The 22,566-nt window shown below is 44.2% G+C and overlaps 1 protein-coding gene and 1 non-coding gene across 5 annotated transcripts in view; one reads left to right on the forward strand and one right to left on the reverse strand.

Moving 5' to 3' along the window:
• The window catches only part of SHROOM3 (shroom family member 3), a 311,495-nt gene that overhangs the window by 69,765 nt on the left and 219,164 nt on the right, over nt 1-22,566 (forward strand). The gene's annotated exons all lie outside the window — the stretch shown is intronic.
• On the reverse strand, nt 21,524-21,651 carry LOC116754829. Its single transcript, XR_004350167.1, has one exon. It is a non-coding gene; the product is annotated as a small nucleolar RNA SNORA3/SNORA45 family (small nucleolar RNA).

Genomic DNA, 22,566 nt, shown 5'->3' on the forward strand with positions numbered 1-22,566 from the left:
CCTTCCATTTAAGTCTTTAATTTCTTTCGACAATGTTTTGTAGTTTTTAGGGTATATGTTTTGTACTTCTTTTGTTAAATTTATTCCTAAGCATTTCTTTTTTGATGCCATTATAAATGGAATTATTTCTTAAAATTGACTTTCAGATTGCTCAATGCAAGTGTATATAGATGATTTTTTAAAGTATGAATTTGTCTTTCCTCTGCTATATACAGTCTACGTTTACTGCAAACCGCAGTCCACTTTATTTCTCTGATCTGTTTTACTAATTTGTCTACCTGCCTGACTCCTGAGAGTGTTTGAGTTTTCAAATCCTGATTTAAAGCATTTAAAATGTTATTTCTATGCAGATGGGTTAGTAAGGATAACTAGCAGGTACTTCTTAGGCTCTTTAAATACTCCATTGAGAATTTTTGGACACTCACCTAATTTTTTTCCACATAAAGTTTAATATATCCCAAAGTGAACTTGTTCTTATCTAATCATTATGTTACCCTATGTCTGGAATTCTCAGAGAGAGAAGGATGATGGGACACATGTTGTTCTTATCTTCCAAATCCGTGACTATTGCCAAAATTCAGGTTACTCTCAGCAAAGCTGAGAAAATCTGAACATGTCCATTGTTGATGAGGAAGGGTCAAAATGGGTACTTTATGTACTATTGATGTGTCTGTAAAATGGCACATGTGCTCTGAAAATCAGTATGCCAATAACAAAAGCCTCAGTAAAGATTATAATCTTTAACCTTATAATTCCCCTTTTAGAAATCTATCATAAAATTTCTAATATCCAGAAAAAAATTTACACATAAAGACCACATCAGTATTACTTTATAGTACAAAAATGTTTAAATCAATTTAAATGTGCCATTAAAAATACTTATGCATAGAAAAAGGCTGGCAGAAAATATACCAAATTGTTAATAATGTTATCCCTGATGAATAGGAGAATGATGATTTTAACTTTCTTTATAGTTTCCTTATTTTTCTGAAGTTTTACGACTATTAACTTGAATTACTTTTATCACCAGAAAAATATGTTATTAAAAAGTAGTTTGGGGCTTCCCTGGTGGTACAGTGGTTGAGAGTCTGCTTGCTGATGGAGGGGACACGGGTTCGTGCCTTGGTCCGGGAAGATCCCACATGCCGCAGAGCGGCTGGGCCCGTGAGCCATGGCCGCTGAGCCTGTGCGTCCGAGCCTGTGCTCCGCAACGGGAGAGGCCACAACAGTGAGAGGCCCACGTACCGCAAAAAAAAAAAAAAAAAAAAAAGTGGTTTGACCATAATTCAAAAAGAGTCATGTACCACAATGTTCACTGCAGCACTATTTACAATAGCCAGGACATGGAAGCAACCTAAGTGTCCATTGACAGATGAATGGATAGAGATGTGGCACATATATACAATGGAATATTACTCAGCCATAAAAAGAAACGAAATTGAGTTATTTGTAGTGAAGTGGATGGACCTAGAGTCTGTCGTGCATAGTGAAGTAAGTCAGAAAGAGACAAACGAATACTGTATGCTAACACATATATATGGATTCTAAAAAAAAAAATGTTTCTGAGAACCTAGGGGCAGGACAGGAATAACGACACAGACGTGGAGAATGGACTTGAGGACACGGGGAGGGGGAAGGGTAAATTGGGACGAAGTGAGAGAGTGGCATGGACATATATACACTACCAAACGTAAAATAGATAGCTAGTGGGAAGCAGCTGCATGGCACAGGGAGATCAGCTGGGTGCTTTGTGACCGCCTAGAGGGGTGGGATAGGGAGGGTGGGAGGGAGGGAGACGCAAGAGGGAGGAGATATGGGAACATATGTATATGTATAGCTGATTCACTTTGTTATACAGCAGAAACGAACACACCATTGTAAAGCAATTATACTCTAATAAAGATGTAAAAAAAAAAAAATGGTTTGAGGGAATTCCCTGGTGATCCAGTGGTTAGGAGTCTGCACTTTCACTGCTGAGGGCCTGGGCTCAGTCCCTGGTCGGGGAACTGAGATCCCTCAAGCCACGAAAAAAAAAAAAAAAAAAGTGGTTTGAGAATTTAGAACAGCGTCCAAAAGCCCTGGGAGCTTCACTGATAAGCAATTTGCCAGTGTCGCCCCCCCTCTGCCCTTACCAAGTAGAAACGTTATGATGGTGGTGCTGAACACCAGCCCCAGGACGGGGGTTTAACTCCTCTTCCCTTGGTTCCTCCTGTGCCCAGAGGCAGGTCTTCCTTTTCTGCTTCCCTTGGTGGGTGGCAGACCCTTATCTCTCAAGGCCAAAAGGCAAGGAGTCAAGGGGGATTTGGAGGAAACTGCAAAAATTCCAGGAGTCTTTTCCCTCTAGCTAAATAAGATTAGACTTTGGCCTCATCCAAATTATTTTTTTAAAGATTTTTTTGATGTGGATCATTTTTTTTTTTTTTTTTTTTTTTTTTGCTGTACGCGGGCCTCTCACTGTTGTGGCCTCTCCCGTTGCGGAGCACAGCCTCCGGATGCGCAGGCTCAGCGACCATGGCTCACGGGCCCAGCCGCTCCGCGGCATGTGGGATCTTCCCGGACCGGGGCACGAACCCGTGTCCCCTGCATCGGCAGGCGGACTCTCAACCACTGCGCCACCAGGGAAGCCCAATGTGGCTCATTTTTAAAGTCTTTATTGAATTTGTTCCAATATTGCTTCTGTCTTATGTTTTGGTTTTTTGGCCACGAGGTATGTGGGATCTTAGCTCCCCGACCAGGGATCGAACCCTCACCCCCTGCATTGGAAGGCGAAGTCTTAACCACTGGACGACCGGGGAAGTCTCTCACCTAAATTATTGATAAACACATTCTCTCTGTTTTCTGCTGTTAGACAGAGATCTAAATGACTATGTCTAGTCTTTCCTTACCATCATAGCATTGTTGAAGTCCCTAGATGTTCTTTAGAAGTGCATCACAAACTTGAGCGCCTCAGAATACGCTGCTGGTTTGTTAAACTCCAGTGGTCAGGCCCAGCCTCTAGACTGTCTGATTCAGTTGGGCTGGAGTGCTGGCTGAGAATTTGCATTTCTAACAAGTTTGTGAATGATGGGGAAACTGCTGGTCTGGGGACCAGAGGACAGGAGAGCAAAAGGAAGGGAGATCACAGGATGCAAAAAAAGAAAGGTCATAAGTAAACGGGGCCCTTAGGGGTTCTCTCCTAGTCTGAAACTTTCTTGTGAAGTGAAGCTATATGGGGTGACATCAAGGTGATGAATAATGATGAAGAGTTAAAAGCATAGATTTTGTACAGTACAGATCTGAATTTGAATTCTCTCTCTGCCAGATGTGGCTGTGTGACTTTGGGCAAGTTACTTAACCACTCTAAGCCTAGTTTCCTTAATTTTAAGATGGGGATAAAATGGTTGTTGCTTCATAGGGTGACTGGAAGAATTGAGAGAATAGGTACATTGTTTCACATAGTTCCTGATCCATAGTGAGTAGTCTATAAATGTTCGCTCTTATTATTGTTTACTTGGCCCTGTCACCCATGACTGCAATCCCTTGGAAATGTGTTTACTGGATGAGACAGGTACAGATTTAGACACACTGATTTTTGCTGCCGTATACGTGGATGGCCTGAGTTGTTGAGGACTTCACCTGAGTGCATATGCTGTGCGTGTAATTGCCCAACGAAGTGGGGTGGCCCAGGGGAAGGAGGAAGGGCCTCCTGTTCCAGTTTGGGTTTTGGTCTCCTTATCCGTGAATTGAAGGGAATTGGACTAGAGAATTTCTAGGGTCTCTTCCAGCTCGAAAATGCTGGTTTCTCACTGCCAGGGCAGCTCCATGAATTTAGACTTTCTTCTCTTAAACACAAGGTGGCAGCAAAAGACAACACTCTTGGCTGCCCTTTGCTACAACGGGTAGGATGCGCTGATATTCCCCGGTTTATACCGTGTTACAAAATAATGGATGCAAATGGCTTAAGATCACCACCTGCTTCTAGTGGTTTCTAAGAGGCCAAGGTTTAATATCCCTAGAATGGTGCTTATATCACTATAATCAGGATTTTCTTGTTTTTCCAATATGTCCACAGAAGGTACGGACCCACCATTCAGTGCTGCACTGCCCCCGCATCCACACAGACATAGACACACACACACACACACACACACACACACACACACACACACACACACCACCCTTCCCCAAGGCCTTTTCCATCACGGCTGTAGCTTCTCAGAAGAATACCTGCTAAGTTCTCGCCTGTGATCAACTGTGTGCTTTGCAAGGTGCAAACAAAAACTTCTTTCTTCTGGGATCTGGGAGGATTTGAGGTATGGAGGCCTGGCAGTGCTCACCCAGGAAAATAAATTTCAAATAAAACAGTCTTGTGTCACCGTTCTGTTCCAATGTGTCCCAGTTACAAACGGTGGTAGGAGAGGCAGAGCTGGGTGTTGGGACGCTGTGATCCTTCGCTGGCTGGTGGCCCCTGGCCGGGTGGGCTGGGAAGAGGTGGGGAGAAGATGGGAAGCAGACCACGGAGCGGGATGGGCAACACTGTTGCAGAAACAGAATAAGGGACCTGCCCTCAGAATCTAGATAAGGTGCCTCCAAGGATCCCAAGGGGCAGAGGCCAGGAGCCTGCTTCGGGTGCAGGTTGGGTGACCTTTAGCAGAGGAATTTCAAGCGGAGGACAAAGGGAGTGGTGTGAGGCCTAAATAGGAAGATCACCCTTCTCCAAGGACCTAGAGGATGTCGCGACAGAGGTTGGCCTGAGTGGGGCAGGTGGACATAGAATGGAAGGGCTGAAAAGGTAGTGGCAAGGGTCAAGTTAAAGAGTTGGCGCGTAGACTAGAAGGAAATGGACACATAAATACCAGGATGAAGTTGTTCAGTGGTTTAAACGTATCAGTTTCTGAGATTCGCTGCTCATGATGGTAAAGAGCGACTGACTGAATTTGTACAGATCCTTGAGATGCTTCAGACCTTGGGGACGACATCTCCAGACAAGAGAAAGGTGGGCAGGCCATGAACTGAGCTTTGATTTTCAGAGAAAATTCTTCTCCTTTCCTTTTCTTCCTACTAGGTGGTAAGAACAGATTCATCAAGGAAAGCAGAAAGGAAAACTAGTAGATTTGGAATGTGGACTATTTTATCAAAATTCCCTTGTTTTTCATGCCGGCTTTAGAGGTCATACCCTTTGCAGGGTGCTTGGGGATCAAGGGAGAAAGCAGGAAAACGCTTAACCTTTGAATCTGATGGCCTTTGGGGGAGGCACTACCCAAATTACCTCCAAAATGAGTGCGGGTAGGGAGAGCAAAGAAAACCTAACGTGACCTTAACGGGCCAGGCAGGGGGAGCGCTGCCGTGAACGCTGAGTCACACATTTCTCTTACAAGTTGGTGAGGCATTTCCAGGGAGGAAGAATTAGCAGAAAGTTCGGTAAAGACCTTATCACAGACCTGAACTGTTACTAACCGGGGAGAGCTTTATGGAGGGGCTAAGGCGGAAAATGGGAAGAAAGAAGGGGGATTGATCATCATTGACTTTGTTGGCAATTTCGTAAAAGTACCCAAACCGTAAGCGCACCCACATCTGTGTGAACAAGTCCTGTAAAATGCTTTGGCACTTTGGGGTGAGCCACCCGCCCCAGGACGGCCCGGTGCTAAGTTACCTTAATGATGCTGGGCTCCCAGCTCCCATCTGGGGAACTGGGACAGGTGGTTGATTCTGTGTCAAAGGCTCATCCTGGATTCCCATTGACCTCAGAGGACCCTCCGTGGAATTGTTGTACTGCCACGCCTTTCATGATTCCCTAATAGATGTTTTCATGTGTGCTGTACCCTCTAAGGGAGAGAATCTCAGCTAAACACAAGAAAAATCTGTTCAGGCTGGCTGTGGGAGAAGGGGAAGCTGGTGGCTGATTCCAATTCTTACGTTCGGGGGAAAGACAATATTTCTATCCTGTTGATCACATTTACAGGCAGTTACTTCAAGGGGGAAAGGAGAGCTGGGTAATTGCTGAAGTAAAGGCTTTAAGAGAAAATGATTTCATTGTCTTTAGCAAACATCCACAGAGACAAATCTCTGACCTCACCCGGTAAGCACTGAGAGAATGCTAAGGATAAGGGGGAAATTTAAAAGACTTGGGGACTTTGCTTTTTCTTATCTGGGTCAGACATTGATCTTTGAAAAATGATCCACTACTGTACAGTCATTAACCGATCATTTACAGAGTTCTACTGCTGCAGATCCTGGGGCAGGGGAGAACACTTGAGTGGATTGAGAACCAATGACCCACATTAAAAATCAATGAAGGTGCAGCTCTATTTACAATAGCCAGGACATGGAAGCAACCTAAGTGTCCATCAACAGATGAATGGATAAAGAAGATGTGGCACATATATACAATGGAATATTACTCAGCCATAAAAAGAAACAAAATTGAGGGGGTTTTTTGTTTTTTTTTTCTTTTGCAGTACACAGGCCTCTCACTGTTGTGACCTCTCCCGTTGTGGAGCACAGGCTCAGACGTGCAGGCTCAGCGGCCATGGCTCACGGGCCCAGCCGCTCCGTGGCATGTGGGATCTTCCTGGATCAGGGCACGAACCCGTGTCCCCTGCATCGGCAGGCAGACTCTCAACCACTGCGCCACTAGGGAAGCCCCCAAATTGAGTTATTTGTAGTGAGGTGGATGGACCTAGAGTCTGTCATGCAGAGTGAAGTAAGTCAGAAAGAGAAAAACAAATACCGTATGCTAACACATATATATGGAGTCTAAGGGAAAAAAAAAAGGTCATGAAGAACCTAGGGGCAAGACGGGAATAAAGACACAGACCTACTAGAGAATGGACTTGAGGATACGGGGAGGGGGAAGGGTAAGCTGTGAAAAAGTGAGAGAGTGGCATGGACATATATACACTACCAAACGTAAAATAGATAGCTAGTGGGAAGCAGCCGCATAGCACAGGGAGATCAGCTCGGGTCTTTGTGACCACCTAGAGGGGTGGGATAGCGAGGGTGGGAGGGAGGGAGACGCAAGAGGGAAGAGATATAGGAACATATGTATATGTATAACTGATTCACTTTGTTATAAAGCAGAAACTAACACACCATTGTAAAGCAATTATACTCCAATAAAGATGTTAAAGATGTTAAAAAAAAGTCAGTGAAGGGTTGATGGGAAGCAAGGGGCAACTTAATTGAGTTTTTTTTTTTTTTTTTAATTTCTGAAAGCCATTCACTGGCTAAATATTTAAGGAGAAAATATGAAGCATAGTAACATTTTGCAGCCACTTTGGAGAATCATTTGGAACCTCAAAAAGTTAATAGAGTTACCCTGAGACCAGGAATTCCACTCTTAGAAATAATACCCAAGAGAAATGTAGACATATATCCACACAAATGTTCGTATGAATGTTTATAGCAGCACTATTCATAATTCCCAAAAAGTGGGGAGGGAAACCCAGATGTCTGTTAACTGTTGACGGATAACCTAAGTTTGTATATGCACATGATGGAATGTTATTCAGCCATAAAAAAGGAATGCAGTACTGATACATGCTACAACATGGATGAACCTTGAAAATATTATTCTAAGTGAAAGAAGCCAGACACAAAAGGCTACATATTGTGTGACTCCATCTATATAAAATGTCCAGAATAGGCAAATCCATAGAGGTAGAAAGTAGATTAGTGATTGCCAGGGTCTGGGCGTAGGGGAGAATGGGGAGTGACCAGTAGTGGATATGAGCTCTCTTTTGGGCTGATCAAAATGTTCCCAAATTAGATAGTGATGATGGCTGCACAGCAATGTGAATATACTGAATTGTACAGTTAAAAAGGGCGCATTTTTGGTATTTAAAAAATTTTGTGGCACGTAAATTATATCGCAATAAAATATGAAGCTTGAAACTTTATTCAAGAAACCTTTAAGGCTTCCCTGGTGGCGCAGTGGTTGAGAGTCTGCCTGCCGATGCAGGGGACATGGGTTCGTGCCCTGGTCTGGGAAGATCCCACATGCCACGGAGCAACTGGGCCCTTGAGCCACAAGTACTGAGCCTGCGACTCTGGAGCCTGTGCTCCGCAACAGGAGAGGCCGCGACAGTGAGAGGCCCGCGCCCCGCGATGAAGAGTGGCCCGTGCTCGCCACAATTAGAGAAAGCCCTCGCACAGGAACGAAGACCCAACGCAGCCAAATAAATAAATAAATAAAACGAATTTATTTTAAAAAAAGAAAGATTAAAAAAAAAGAAACCTTTAAAATATAACCCAATTACAATAAAGCATTGAGGAAAGACAGAAAACACCTGGCACAAGAAAGAAAATGAGAACAAATCTTTTCTCTTGCCCATTCTCTCTTCATCTCTAGCCTGATCAATTACAGTAGCTTTGTAATAAAGTCTCTAGTCTCTAATCATGCTCCCCTAAAATCCATCCTTCATATTATAAAAATGATATTTCTAAAGTCCAAATCATGCTATGTCCTTGCCCTATTGGTTCCCGGTGTTGATAGTAGATGAAGCTGTAAGCTGAGGTGCTTGGAGTGTGAAGGACTGGGGTTCCCTTGCAAGGCCATCAGGTTTTACTTTACCTGAGCCCCAACCTGGGCACTGGGAAGAATCCCTGCACGGAATGGCCTGGGTCAGCGTCATCTCCAGTAACAGCATTTTGATCACGCTATATGAACAAAAGAGTATTATTATTATTATTATTTTTTTTTTTTGCGGTACGTGGGCCTCTTACTGTTGTGGCCCCTCCCGTTGCGGAGCACAGGCTCCGGATGCGCAGGCTCAGCGGCCATGGCTCACGGGCCCAGCCGCTCCGCGGCATGTGGGATCTTCCCAGACCGGGGCACGAACCCATGTCCCCTGCATCAGCAGGCGGACTCTCAGCCACTGCGCCACCAGGGAAGCCCAAGAGTATTATTTTTTTTAAAAAAGGAAACCAAACCATTGGCCAATAGATATTATGCAATAAGCACATCACAGAAATACAAAGTCTCAGTGTACATTCCCAGTGCCCTTCCCTGGGGAAAGTCCAGTCAATAAATGCACTTGAGTTTGGTCTTCAGTCCTGGTTCTCTGAGGTTCTGGTCCTGGTCCTTTCATGAATCACATCTGCTACCTCCAGTGCCGGTCCCAGTCCCACAAACACAAGGGAAATTGGTGAAAAAAAGTTTCACAGGGAGGCTTGGGAACCTCCTCTGAGCTAGCGGACGCAGTTTTATTTCTAGCCAAACTCTCATCATACCCAGCATTCAATGATGAGTTACTGATGTCCCCACTTGAGAAAATCCTCTCCCACCCTGTGAGACTTCTATTCATTTCATTATCATTAAAACTGTCTTCAAACAGGATTCCTGGTGCTACACAGCAGAACTGGTAAATTTCTCACCCCCAATCTTACAAAGGGATTAGATACTCAGTGCCCAAAGGACAAATCCAAAGGTAGTAATAAGGTTTCTTCTAAGTGTCAAGTGCCTGGGCTTCCCTGGTATAAAAGGAGTCTGAGCTTTGAAAATGCCTGCCATGGGCACAGGTAGAGAAGAGTTTGTGTATTTGCCTATCCTGCACAACGCCGTTATTGTCTAGGAACTGGCAAGTCACCCCAGTTTACTCACAGTGGGCATTGAATAGGTGTAGGCAAATTACCTGGGCTATTAAAGACAGGATGTCCTGAGAGGCCTCCTCCCTCCCTCCCTCCTCCCCCATCCCCAGCAGTAAAACTGCATCCCAAGTACAGAACATTCCTAAGCCTGCATGCCTGGTAGACTTGTTCTCAGCTCTGCTAGTCTAAGCCCTGACTGGATGGCTTCAGATGAATTCCTCTCTGGCTGACTTGACATTTTTTCAGATGATGTGCTAGATGGAGAGATAAGATTTCAGATTCTTGTCCATGCAAGTGAAGTTTAAAGCATTTCTCTTGGTTGAGTTGCTGATTTACTAGAGAATTTTTAGGGTTTCTTTTCGGACATTAAGGCTTCAGTCAGTGGCTGAGGTCAGCTTGGAAATTTCTTCAACATCCTAGGATCTGTTCTGTTAATTCCAAGATCCATGAGGGCTTGTGTTCACTAGCAGAGAGAGGAAAAGACCAGGGGTTTGCAGAGTAGGACCTGGGCCAGGAACTTGTAACCATGTGAGCCTGGACCACTTGTGGAACCAAGGCCTCTGTAAAAGGAATTAGACTGAACGGTCTACTACACTGCATGTACGAAGGGGATGTGAAGTCTTTTTCCTTCCAAAGTAAATGCTGTGAACTTTTGGTGGTAAGTTTCCTTAATTCAGCTTTGTATATTTTCAATCCAGAAAGACAACTTTGAAAGTGGGAGATTTATTTAGTTTAAGGCAATGTCTACTCACATAATTCTCAGAACTTGCATGATGGTTATTTTGCTATTGTGTGTTCCTACTGAAGGGTGAGAGCTAGACTCTTAAGAATCATATCAAATTATCTCAGTTTCCGATAAATAGGGGAAAAAGAATCAATGAACCTGTTAGAGGTAAATTTGAGGAGGCTCAAACTCAAGGATCCTTTGGGTGCTGAGCCCCCTGAGGGCAGGGACTGCGTGTGTCCATGTGGATAGTTCTCCTCCAGCCCACGTCAGCACCTGCGCACAACAGGCACCCAGGAAATGCTTGTTGTGGTTAAATAAGAGCCATTTTTCCGGAAGACTTTGAAAGACAGAGACAAAGGCAGGGTGGGCTCTCATTAAGCCACAGTTTCCTTTCATTTTCCCTCCCTCCTCCATCTTTCTTTTTCTTCCTTCCTTCCTTTCTTTCTTTTCTTTCTTTCTTTCTTTCTTCTTTCTTTCTTTGTTTCTTTCTTTCTTCTTTCTTTCCTCTCTCTTTTTCTTTCTTTCTTTCTTTCTTTCTTTTCTTTCTTTCTTTTCTTTCTCTCTCCTTCTTTCTTTCTTCCTTCCTTCCTTCCTTCCTTCCTTCCTTCCTTCCTTCCATGTATTAGATACTCTAAATAATTTGAAAGGATTTGAAACAACGCTTCATATTTGGCAGGGCTCTACGGAACCTGCCTAAAATGAACATATTTCCAAACATGTGCTGTATCAAGTATGGGACCAGGCATCCAAGCCTATTTCTGTGTACTCTCTCATTTACCTAGAGAATATTGAGATCAGTGCCGATCGAGGAATCAAATTCCTGAGGGCTGTATTGAAACTCCTTTTATTGGAAGTAATGTAAACCCAGTTAAGCAAAAAGATTTTTATTGGGTCATCATGGGAAGGGCAGGGGCGTGCTGAACCATAGCGATTACTGGGACCAGGGCAAGGAATGGAGCCAGGAACCCTTTCTCCATCTCTCAACACTGTCTCTCTCTGCTTCTTTGTCTTCCTAAAACCCATAGACTGAGAACCAGCCTCTGGTTGCAAGTGCAGAAATCCCAGGGGAGGCTTCTAATTGGACCAGCTTGGGTCACATGCCTTCTCAGGTGGCCAGTGAGGCAGTATGGTTGGTGGCAGCCTAGAATCACCGACTGCAGCGGGGAAGGGGCAGTCCCCCTCAAAGAAGGGATGCCTTTCCTGGAAGAAAGGAGGGTGCTGGATAAGCAACCAAGTGCATTTCCAGGGACCAGGGAGTAGTCATAGAAACTGTGGACTGAAAGAGAGTGATTGCTGACTGAGAAGCCCTGGCTTGCTCCTAAATGTTCAGAGGAGTGCATTTAACTTCAGCAACTGCAAATCTGTGCACTTGGATAAGTAGAAAAAAAGCCAAGAAATAGAAAAATAGCAATATAAATGGTGCAATGAGTTCAGTTTGACGTCCCACCTACCGAGTATATGTCCTAACATGAGAATGCGTGGGTGACACGAATCTCATTGGTCTCTTCTCCCCACAGAACAAATATCTCTTCCCCCTGGCTAAGTGTACTCTTTAAATATATCTGTTCTTCGTAGAACTTGGCACTTGAATTCAAGCCAACTCTTTTATTTAATGCTGTGTCAGAAAAGCAGACATCATTTCCAGCACTGGAGGGAAACTGTGCTTGGCTTACAAAGAGGCAGTTGCCGAGGTGGTGCCTTCCTAAATTTCTCTGGGTAATTTTGTCTATATGTGATTTTTACCATATACACTGATGGATTTTAGAAATTAAACTCCTGTGAGACAAGGTGCTTCTTATGTTTTTGTAGGTGCATCTGAATGTATTATTCCGTTGAAATCTCTTTACTGCAGCTCTTTCCTGTTTGTGTGGGTATCCGGTAGAAATGGGAAGAATGACGAATGAGTGGCTTTGGGAGATGTAAGGTGTGACATTACTGCAGCAGAGGAGTTTTTCATTTGTGTAGAGTTTCTTATATTTTACTCATTCTTTAAAATTCTGGTGGATGCTGTAATGGTGTATTTAAGGATAGACTCACAAGGCTAGGTTCTTTTGAATCATCTGATTTAGTCTTCCGGCTAACTCTTAAATCCCAAAGGACCATCCAGGATGGGATTGAATACCCCAGTGACCTAGGACACCTCTCACTAAGAGCAAGCCTCTGATCTTCAGATAATTCTAACCACTGAAACGATGTTCCCCATGTATTGAGCATGATTCTGAATTCCTGTAATTTATACCCTTTGATGTAGTATACATGCTCCCAGAGTCACATGGAAATCATCTAATCCCTCCTCCTCTTGGCAGCATTTCAAGCCTTTGAAGACACAAGTTATGTCCCTACATGTCTCGTTGTCCCCTGCTTTCTTCTCACCATTTGTTCCTGATGATGCTGGTGATAATGATGACACTAGAAATAATAAATAATCAGCATTTATCGGTTACATATTATATGCCAGGTGTCATTTTAAGCAGCTTATATATATTAACTCATAAATATCTTATAACAACCCTATGAAGTAAGTATTGGTATTATCCCCATTTTATACACGAGGCACCGAGAGGTTAAGTAATGTGCCCAGAGTTATACAGCTAGTAAGTAACAGACCCTGACTTTGAACCAGGTGGTTTGGCTCCTAAGACTTCCCTCTCAACACCATTGCGAGATGACACTCCTCTAATGTGATCCAGGCTGTCCCCATTCTCTGTTAGAATGATGTCCGGGAGCGGATACGGTGCTACAGGCGCTGTCTATGGATCACAGTTTTCTACTCAGTAAATTTCTATTAACGCCACGCAATCTTCCATGAGCTGCGTGCGGTACCCTGTAAACACTGAAGCAAAGGGGAGTTCATCAACTGTCTTTACCAGTGTGCTTATGCCTGTGCCTCATTCAACGTGTGAAGTTAACTCAGACCAAGCCAATTAGAACAATCACTACAGCCTTTCCCCCGTATCTGAGCACCTAAAACTAGGAACCACAAATCATAGGAGAACATTCCCATGCATGTGAGAATCGACCACTTGTATTAAAGCAGTCAGGGTCCATCATTTTTGGATCCCGGGTAGCTTTCTGGAGCTGCCGTTCAACTCAGGAGAGTTGGCTAAATCACATGGCTTCATTAGTATTTGGTTCTATAACAAGAGCCTTTTATGTTTGAAATCGTTCATGATCTAATGTCTGACATTCCCTTTAAGGATTTGATTAAAGTTGAGAATCTTTGTGAAAATAGTGACCAATGATTAAATACAATGAACAGAAGCAGATTTACAGGAAATAAGCCCTGGGGTTTTAAGCAAGGCTGGATGTTTATTGAAAGAGAAACACACAATTTTCAGAATTAACATTTCAAAATGTTGCTATTACAAACATATTAAGTAACTCTGGAAACTGGCCTAAATTGCTGGGACCTAAATAAAATATCTTGGAAGAAAATAATGATGTTCGAGTCAGTAAGACATCATTTGCTTTATTTTTGAGTGTTTCACGCAGCCATCCTGAGAGCTGCGCTCCAAGGCTCCTAAGCTCACAGTTGAGTTTTATATAAGCCAATACCACCCCGCCTGCATAAGAGATTGCACATTTTAGTGTAGAACATAACATTGTAGCAGTGGGGATGGCAAAGTCACTGTGCCCCAGTGACGTCCACGAATAAGAGGAGATGTAGATGGTTAATAAGAAATTGCATATTTTGCCAAATTTTCAAATTTTTTAGTTTCAGTACAGACCGCTGTAATCCATCAGTCTCCTTCATTCATTTAATGAACAATTAAGGGCTCACAGCCCTATTGATAAGTATTGGGAGTACAATAAGACACAGTCTTCCACCTTAACCACATGATCAGACTTCCCAATTCCAATAGTGGACACTGTTAACCAAATCAAATGTCACCATGTCCCTCCTGACGTGATGCACAAGAAAGGGCACCATATCACCCTGGTAGTTCCTGCCAAACTTGCTTAACCTGAATCTAATCACAAGGAAACAATTAGACAAATCCAAATTCGGGGGCGATGTACAAAACTGACCTGGACACTCTAAAAATGTCAATGTCAAGAAAAGAAAAAAAAGGCAGGGAACTATTGCAGGATAAAGAGATTCTAGAAACGTGATAATTAAATACAATGAATGAACCCTGATTGATCCTGAATTTTTTGTAAAAAGCTGTAAATGTCATTGTTAGGAAGTTTGGGAAGTTTGAATATCTACTCTATATCATATTATTATATATTATATTCTCTATATTATATATTCTCTATATTATATATATTCTATGTAATTGTATAAGTGTTACATTTTTGGAGTATGATAATGATATTGTAACTTATATGGGTAAGTTTTTATTCTTAGAAGATACATATTACTAAAGTATTATGAGGTAAATGTCATGATGCCTAAAGCTTACTTTCAAATGGTTCAGTAAAAACAAAAAAATGTGGGCTTCCCTGGTGGCGCAGTGGTTGAGAGTCCGCCTGCCGATGCAGGGGACACGGGTTCGTGCCCCGGCCCGGGAAGATCCCACATGCCATGGAGCGGCTGTGCCCATGAGCCATGGCCGCTGAGCCTGTGCGTCCAGAGCCTGTTGCTCCGCAATGGGAGAGGCCACAACAGTGAGAGGCCCGCGTACCGCAAAAAAAAACAAAAAAAAAAACCCGAAAATGTATATATGTTATTATAGTAGTATCTATTTTCTTTATACATTGATTTTATATTTTATACTAATAGATATATTAATATCTATATTGTATATAGATATGTGTATACACATATAAGATTATTTTATTAGCTAATAGAAGTTTATTTTCTCATCGTTTTGGAGGCTAGAAGTCTGAAATCAGGGTGATGACAGGACCACGTGTCCTCTGAATCCTGTAGAGGAGGGTCCTTCCTTGCGTCTTCCGGCTGGGCTGTGTGTGGCTGCCAGCAATCTTTGGCATTCCTTGGTTTGCAGCTACATCTTTGCGTCTGTCTTCATGTGATATTCTTTCTGTGTGTCTTTATCCAAATTTCCCTCTTCTTATAAGGACACCAGTCATTGAATTAGGGCCCACCTTAATCCAGTATGTCTTCATCTTATCTTGATTATATCTGCAAAGACCCTATTTCCAAATAAGGTCATATTCACAGGTACTGGGTAGACATGAATTCTGGGGGGATGCTATTCAACCCAGTACAGTCTATAAAGGCTTTATAGAGGTAGGGCAAGAGGGAGACGAAGGAAGCGTGCACAATAGGGCAAGATGTTAACAAATGGTGAATTTTGGTGAAAGGTATATAAAAGTTTATTGTTCCATTATTTCAAGTTTCCTAACGATTTGAAGTATTTCAAAATAAAATAAAATCCAGGAAAAAAAATGCTATGCAAAAAAAGGTGGGGGACATTACCCTTGCCCGTGAGTCTAGTTCAATGTCATGGAGGACACAGTGGAGATATGCATCATGGCGACCTCAGTGTACCTGTAGACAATGATGCTAACTCAGTCTGGGCACCTTGGGAAGCGTTTCCATGAGAAGCGACACCCAACTGAGTCGAGTCTGAAGGCCAGCGCAGGAGTCAGTGGCAGGGGTGAGGGTGCACTTGGGGAGCTGCCAGCGGGTGACAACGGTTGGAGCCAAGGGCATGTGTGTGATGGGAGTGGAGCCTGGAGAGAGGCAGGAAGCATGACCTCGAGGATGCTGCATTGAGACAGTTGTTTTTCACCAGGAAGACCAGGAGAATCCAAGGCGAGATTTTCAGCAAGTATAACCAGACCAAATTTTTGTTTGGGGGCTAGGAGTGTGGAGAAGCCTGGGGAAAAACCAGCTGGGAGTCTGGTGGAACAAGGGGTGTCAGAGTAAGGGAGGGTGTGGGAGAGCTGTGAAAGCTAAAACCGGAAGGGCTTAGTTTGAATGGAGGTTGAGGAAGAGGGATGCAAGGCGACTGGCTGGTTGGTGCCACCCTTCCCTTCAGGGGATACAGGAGGAAGAGAAGGAAGGGTTGCAGACAGAGGGTGGTGGAGGGGATAAAGGCTATGCTCAGTTTGGACGTGCTGAACTTGAAGGGCTAGGTGGAGGCCTCAGGGAGGTGCCAGAAGCCCAGGCAACACGGACCTAGCCTGGTGACTCATGCACTTACTGGTGTTAAGTGAAATCATGGATTTTGAGATTTCCCAGTTAGAGTGGAGAGGCAAGTAGAAGGCTGGGCATGGATCCTGAGAAGCAGGACAGAAGGAGAAGCCCCAGCCAAAGAGACCAAGGAGAAGTGGACGGAGAGGTGGGAGGAAAGCCAGGAGCCTGATGGCAGGAAGTCCAAGAGGAGGGTGTTTTGGGGGAGGGAGTGGACGGCAACGTGGGACAGCACACAGAGCCCAAGGGTAATGAGACTGACACGAGTCCTTTGCATTTTGCAATCTGGAATCCCAGACGTTTCAATAAGGCAGAGGTCAAATGGCCGAAGACCGGGTGTTTCATTAAAGGAGAGGAAGCACAGAGCCAAACGGGACAGAATATTCTTACCAGAAACTTGGCCGACAAGAGCAGAGAGATAGAGCAATGGTTAGCAAGAGGCAAAGGGTTGGGGCATATGTTCATTTTTATAAGAGGAGAGAAACTTGAGTCTGTGTGTCAGCGGAGAAGCCAGCAGGGAGGTCAGGCTGAAGACAGCAGAGAGCAGACATCACTGACACAGCGAGTGCTGGGGACTCACACCTGGGGCGCAGGTGGAGGGAACGCCGTTCTCACTGAGGTGGTGAGGTGGGGGCCAGAGGAGAGAGGAGGTGTGGGCCTGTGATCTCCTTGGGGCCTCATGAGCGACAAGGGAGAGGAGGATGGAGACCATGCCGAGTCAGAAGCCCTGGAGGCTGTGATTGGAGTGGACAGGAGACAGAAGGCGGAGGGGGTAACCAAAGGAGGTGAAAACAGGGCTACACACGAGGGCATTTGGAAGCAAAATGATCAGCAAATACAACGTGAAAGTGAAAAGTCAAAATGAAATGTGGACTTGGAGGGAGGGATGGGGGTCTACGTGTTATCAACTCAGGGGATCAGTGTTCACCCTTAATTAATGAAACATGACTTCTCCCTGCCTTATCCCTCAGGTACTTAGAAAACCCTGGGCTGGGAGTGGCAAAGAGGGAAATACTGGCACAGTGAACAGGAGATCATTGGTGAAGGGGCATTGGGTAGCCCAAACTACAGAATTCACAGCATCTGGCTCAGGTCCAGGAATTCTTAGTAGGGTTTAAAAAATGTATTTAAAAAAAAATTATAGGGCTTCCCTGGTGGCACAGTGGTTGAGAGTCCGCCTGCCGATGCAGGGGACACAGGTTCGTGCCCTGGTCCGTGAAGATCCCACGTGCCTCGGAGCGGCTGGGCCCGTGAGCCATGGCCGCTGAGCCTGCGCGTCCGGAGCCTGTGCTCCGCAACGGGAGAGGCCACAAAAATGTATTTAAAAAAAAATTATAGGTTCACAGGAAGTTGCAAAAAATAGTACAAAGTGATCCGGTGAATTCTCCCCCCAGTCGCCCCCCCATCTTACATAATTATAGTACATTATCAAATGCAGGAATTTGACATTGGTACAAATGCATGTGTATAAATCCATGCCATTTTATCACATATATAAAATCATGTAATCACCAGTGCAGTCAAGATACAGGGCTAGTCCATGACCACAAAGATCCCCCTTATTCTACCCATGCATGTCATATCACTCTCCCCGTCCCTAACCCCTGGCAACCACTAATGTTTTCCATTTCTAATTTTCTCATCTTGAGAATGTTATATAAATGTCATTCCCTGTTATTGCTGAACGGTATTTCATGGTATGGATTGTTGACCTTAAAGAAATAGACTGCCAGATTATTTCTCCAGCAAAGATGGGTTTATTTGGTATCAGCAGAGAATTGCATTTTGGGGTTTGCAACCTCTGTGAGCCACGTGCAAGTCCCCAGGCAAGGGACAAATACTTACTGAAGGAAGAGGTGGTTGGGAAGGCTACAGTAAATGGAGAGTCCATAGCTTTTCATTGGCTGAGTCCTTGACGTGAAAGAAAGGAGTTTTTCCTCTTCCCTTTGGGCGTGGCTGTCATCGGGGCATGAGAGCTCCCCCTTCTGGATTCCATTTAATTGAGGTTTCTGTTTATTAATTTTTTACAGGATGTACCACAGTGTGTTTAACCACTCAGCTACTGAGGGATATCTTGGTTGTTTCCAGTTATGGGCTATTTTTTTAAAAATTTTATTAATTAATTTATTAATTTTTATTTTTATAAAGTTGACTTACTGTAGCCTCAGACGTCCTCCTGACCTCATGGTCAGCTTTGGAACTGGAATCAAGTCTGGAGAACTGTACCTCTTTTCCAGGATCCACATGCCTCTGGATGCAAAAATAAAGAGATAAAGAAATGCTAGTAAACAAACAAATAAACAAACAAATAAATAAATGCTAGTAGGTTCCTGTGCTTTGTTACTCTGTGCCCCAGGCAGTTTGGGATTTGTCTGCTATCCCACAAAGGCAAAGCGTAAATGGGAAAGGGCAGAAACTTAAAAATCTGACATCCTAAAGACAGTGGTCCCCTTTGACTTTCGTCAGTTTGCAGCCACAGAAAGGAAATAGAAGAATGTGCACTGCTAAGTGACGCAAGCCAGAAAGAGAAAGACACATATCACATGGTATGACTTATATGTGGAATCTAAAATATGACACAAATGAACTTATTTACAAGACTTTCTTACAAAATTTATTTACAAAACAGACTCACAGACATAGAAAACAAATTTATGGTTGCCAAAAGGGAAAGAAGGCAGGGGATAAATTAGGAGTTTGGGATTAGCAGATACAAACTACTATAAGTAAAATAGATAAACAACAAGGTGCTACTGTATAGCACAGGGAACGACGTTCAATATCCTGTGATAAACTGTAAAAGAAAAGAATATGAAAAGGAATATATGTATGTATCACGTTGCTGTACACTTGAAATTAAGACAACATAGTAAATCAACTATGCTTCAATTAAAAAAAGGTTTTTTAAATGAATAGAAAAGAAGAAGAAGAATGTGGGAGAGGAGGCCTTGAGGAGGAAGTCTTGGGCACACCACACAGGACAACGGCCTTCCTTGACGCACTCAGAGGTCTGGCAGGTTATTTTTAACTGCCACATTGTAAAGTCAATGTTTGCACTTTGATAAGTGTCCTGTCCAGTGGCTTGTTCTAAACTCTGGCCTGGGAGGTGACTGGAAGAGTCTAGGAGTGGTGTGTGAGAGGGAAACCGGGTGAGTGAAATAAAATAATCCCGTAGCCACCAGCCCTGATATCCCTGACAGATGGAACAATCAGTGTGCATTGTGTTGCCCTGCTTGCATCACCTGGTCATGAGTTGTTGGTGGAATTTGTGGAATGGATTGTTCTCTTGGAGTCACCCAATACCCCCAAACAATGGGCGTACACATTCTTAGTTTTATGTAAGAGCTAATAAGGAATGTTCCATGCACCCGATCAGAAGCAGGAAGCTGGTGCCTGACTGCCTGCCGACCTGCCTTCTTTCTCTCTCTTTCTCCCCTCCTGTCTTTAAGGAAGAAAAGAAGAGGGAAGAAGGGAAAGCAAGATAGATCCATTGCGCAGAGGTCACTGGGAGAATTATGCCACAGGTTGGAGGGAAGATAGGTATGGAAAACAAGGGATACCCTGGGGTTTTCACGTCATAGAATTTGCTTTTATTCCTTTGTTGTTTTTTCTCACTGAATACTCTTCTAGAAAAAAAGGCATTAAAGTCTGAGGTAACTATTGTGAGGCCCTGCCTTACTCATACGTTCAGGTTTAGATTTAGGAGCTGAGAAAGTCCCCTCTCCAACTGCAACATTGCAGGGTTTTTTGGTTGCACGTAACACAAAGCCCAACTCAGACTGGGTTAAACAATAAAAGAGATTGACTCAGCACTAGAAAGGTCAGAAACAGTGGTCTCAGAGTCAGTTTGATTTAGTAACTTGTCAGATATCTTTTCTTTACCATCTATGGTGACAATTTCAAACTGAGACGGGCTCCATGTTTCAGTGTCCATCTCCAGAGAGAGGAGGCCAGTCCTCAGGGCTGGCTGGTCGCCTATAACCAGCCTCTCTGACCTGGAAGAAGTCATGTACCAGCTGGCTGAGGCTTGGCTTTCCCGAACCGGTCCCTGCAGTGTGGAGGTGGGCTCACCCGGAGATGCAATCACCATGGCTGCTTCACAGTGAGGGAAGGATGGCGTGGATCCTGGGGTGACAACTGCAATGCCCACCACTACACCTTCTAAAAAGGTCCCTCTGATTCCTGCACTGAGGATGAAAACTCCTTTAGGAGGGTATCAAGCCTCTCATTCTGAAATTTGAGATAAAATTGAAACAGTAACTGAATTGACATTAAAATATATTGAGAGAGTGAGTTTTTACTAACACAAATGTCAATGACCTGAGGAGTAATTTTATTCTCTATAATTGAATCAAATCAACTCACGAGCCCTAATTTCTACTTGGTAATAGAAAACTAAATTTTTCTAATTCAAGATAAATTCAATTACTTCTGGTTTAAATCCTAGCCTTTTTTTAAAAAAATAAAACACAGGTTAGCTTTTTAAAAAAAAATTTATTTATTTACTTTTGGCTGTGTTGGGTCTTTGTTGCTGCACGCAGGCTTTCTCTAGGTGTGGCGAGCGGGGGCTACTCTTCGTTGCAGTGCGCAGGCTTCTCATTGCGGTGGCTTCTCTTGTTGTGGAGCACGGGCTCTAGGCGCGCGGGCTTCAGTAGTTGCAGCACGTGGGCTCAGTAGTTGTGGCTCACAGGCTCTAGAGCGCAGGCTCAGTAGTTGTGGCTCGTGGGCTCTAGAGCGCAAGCTAAGTAGTCGTGGTGCACGGGCTTAGTTGCTCCGCGGCGTGTGGAATCTTCCTGGACCAGGGCTCGAACCCGTGTCCCCTGCGTTGGCAGGCAGACTCCCAACCACTGCGCCACCAGGGAAATGCCACAGGTTAGCATTTAAACAAACCTCCCTCCACATGACTTCAAGCCCCCATACGTACCCTTAATCTTCTCATCTCTTCTGCTGGAGAATTTGCCCCTTGCCGTGGCAGTCTGCTTTGGGACTGTTTCCTTCCCCAGAACTTTGTAGTAGCCGTAGAAGAAAGAGAATAGGGTCCCTAATACACCATGGCAGGTACCAACCTCCTGAGGTGTTTGAGGAAAGGTGCCTGACAGCCCACTCCATCTAGGAGCCAGCAAGGGTGTTTCTGATCTGGGCACTACTGGGGGCACTGATTGCCCTCGCCAGTGAACCAAGACCAGCAGATGCTCTCCGAGGCTCCAGCACACCATGGCGAGAGCCGTCAGGATGTGACTCTAGACACAGGAAACCCAGTCCTTGAGTAAATTCTTAGTCAAGATTTTTCTTCTCTTCCCACTTTTTTTTTTTTTTTTTTTTAATTTTCTCCCTATGAATGATCTTGGTTCCTGTCACTCTTATGCATGACCTTAACATTTAGGGGATGAGCAACTGAGAGGTCCTTCTTGGGAAGAGCCTATTCTGAGCTGGCTTTGGCTTTGGGCATCTGTCCTCACTGCCACCCACTGCTGATGTCTGTAGTCTACCTGTGGCTTCCAGGTCTATCCACTATAAGGCTGTTCTCAGTCCATTGCCTTCTTCTCAGCCAAACTCTTGCCCCATCTCAGGGAGAAGGGGAGGAGGGAAGCCATGGGAAGACGTTTGCTGCTCTTCTGAGCTGCTCTGCTGATGAGAGAAATGTGGGAGGTGGCCGTCCATCTCAGAGGGTCCCTCTGGCTGGACTTGTCCTGTGGCCATTGCTATTCTGGGATGGCCCTGCATGTCGCCACAGGGCTCTCTGTGAGAATGTTTCCTTGCAGGACTCTCCATTGGTATGGAGGCACAAGTCTTCCTAATCCCAGATCCTCAAACCCTTTGGAGGGTTTCTCTCCCTCCTACCCCTGGGGTTGGACTTTCCATCAGCCATCCTGACCAATGACTTACTCTCTTGTTCTTTTTCTTGTTTTTCTTTCGGCCCAGCAGAAGCAAAGTTTCTTTGTTTTATTTTTTTTTAAATCACCTCTCTGTCAAGTTTGGAGGGAGGGGCATATTTACATAACTTTCATTCTTTTAAATCTCTTGGTTATGGTGTAAACCCTACTGTTTAGTAGTTCTGCTCTAGGTCTGGGCATTGACTATAGTCATGTGGTTGGAACCACGCTCTCAGCTTTAACAATGCAATGGAACTTTCTCACAAACTGAACAGAATGGTATACTCAGTTTT

The sequence above is a fragment of the Phocoena sinus genome, chromosome 5 (assembly GCF_008692025.1).
Source record: "Phocoena sinus isolate mPhoSin1 chromosome 5, mPhoSin1.pri, whole genome shotgun sequence".
Classification (NCBI taxonomy): domain Eukaryota; kingdom Metazoa; phylum Chordata; class Mammalia; order Artiodactyla; family Phocoenidae; genus Phocoena; species Phocoena sinus.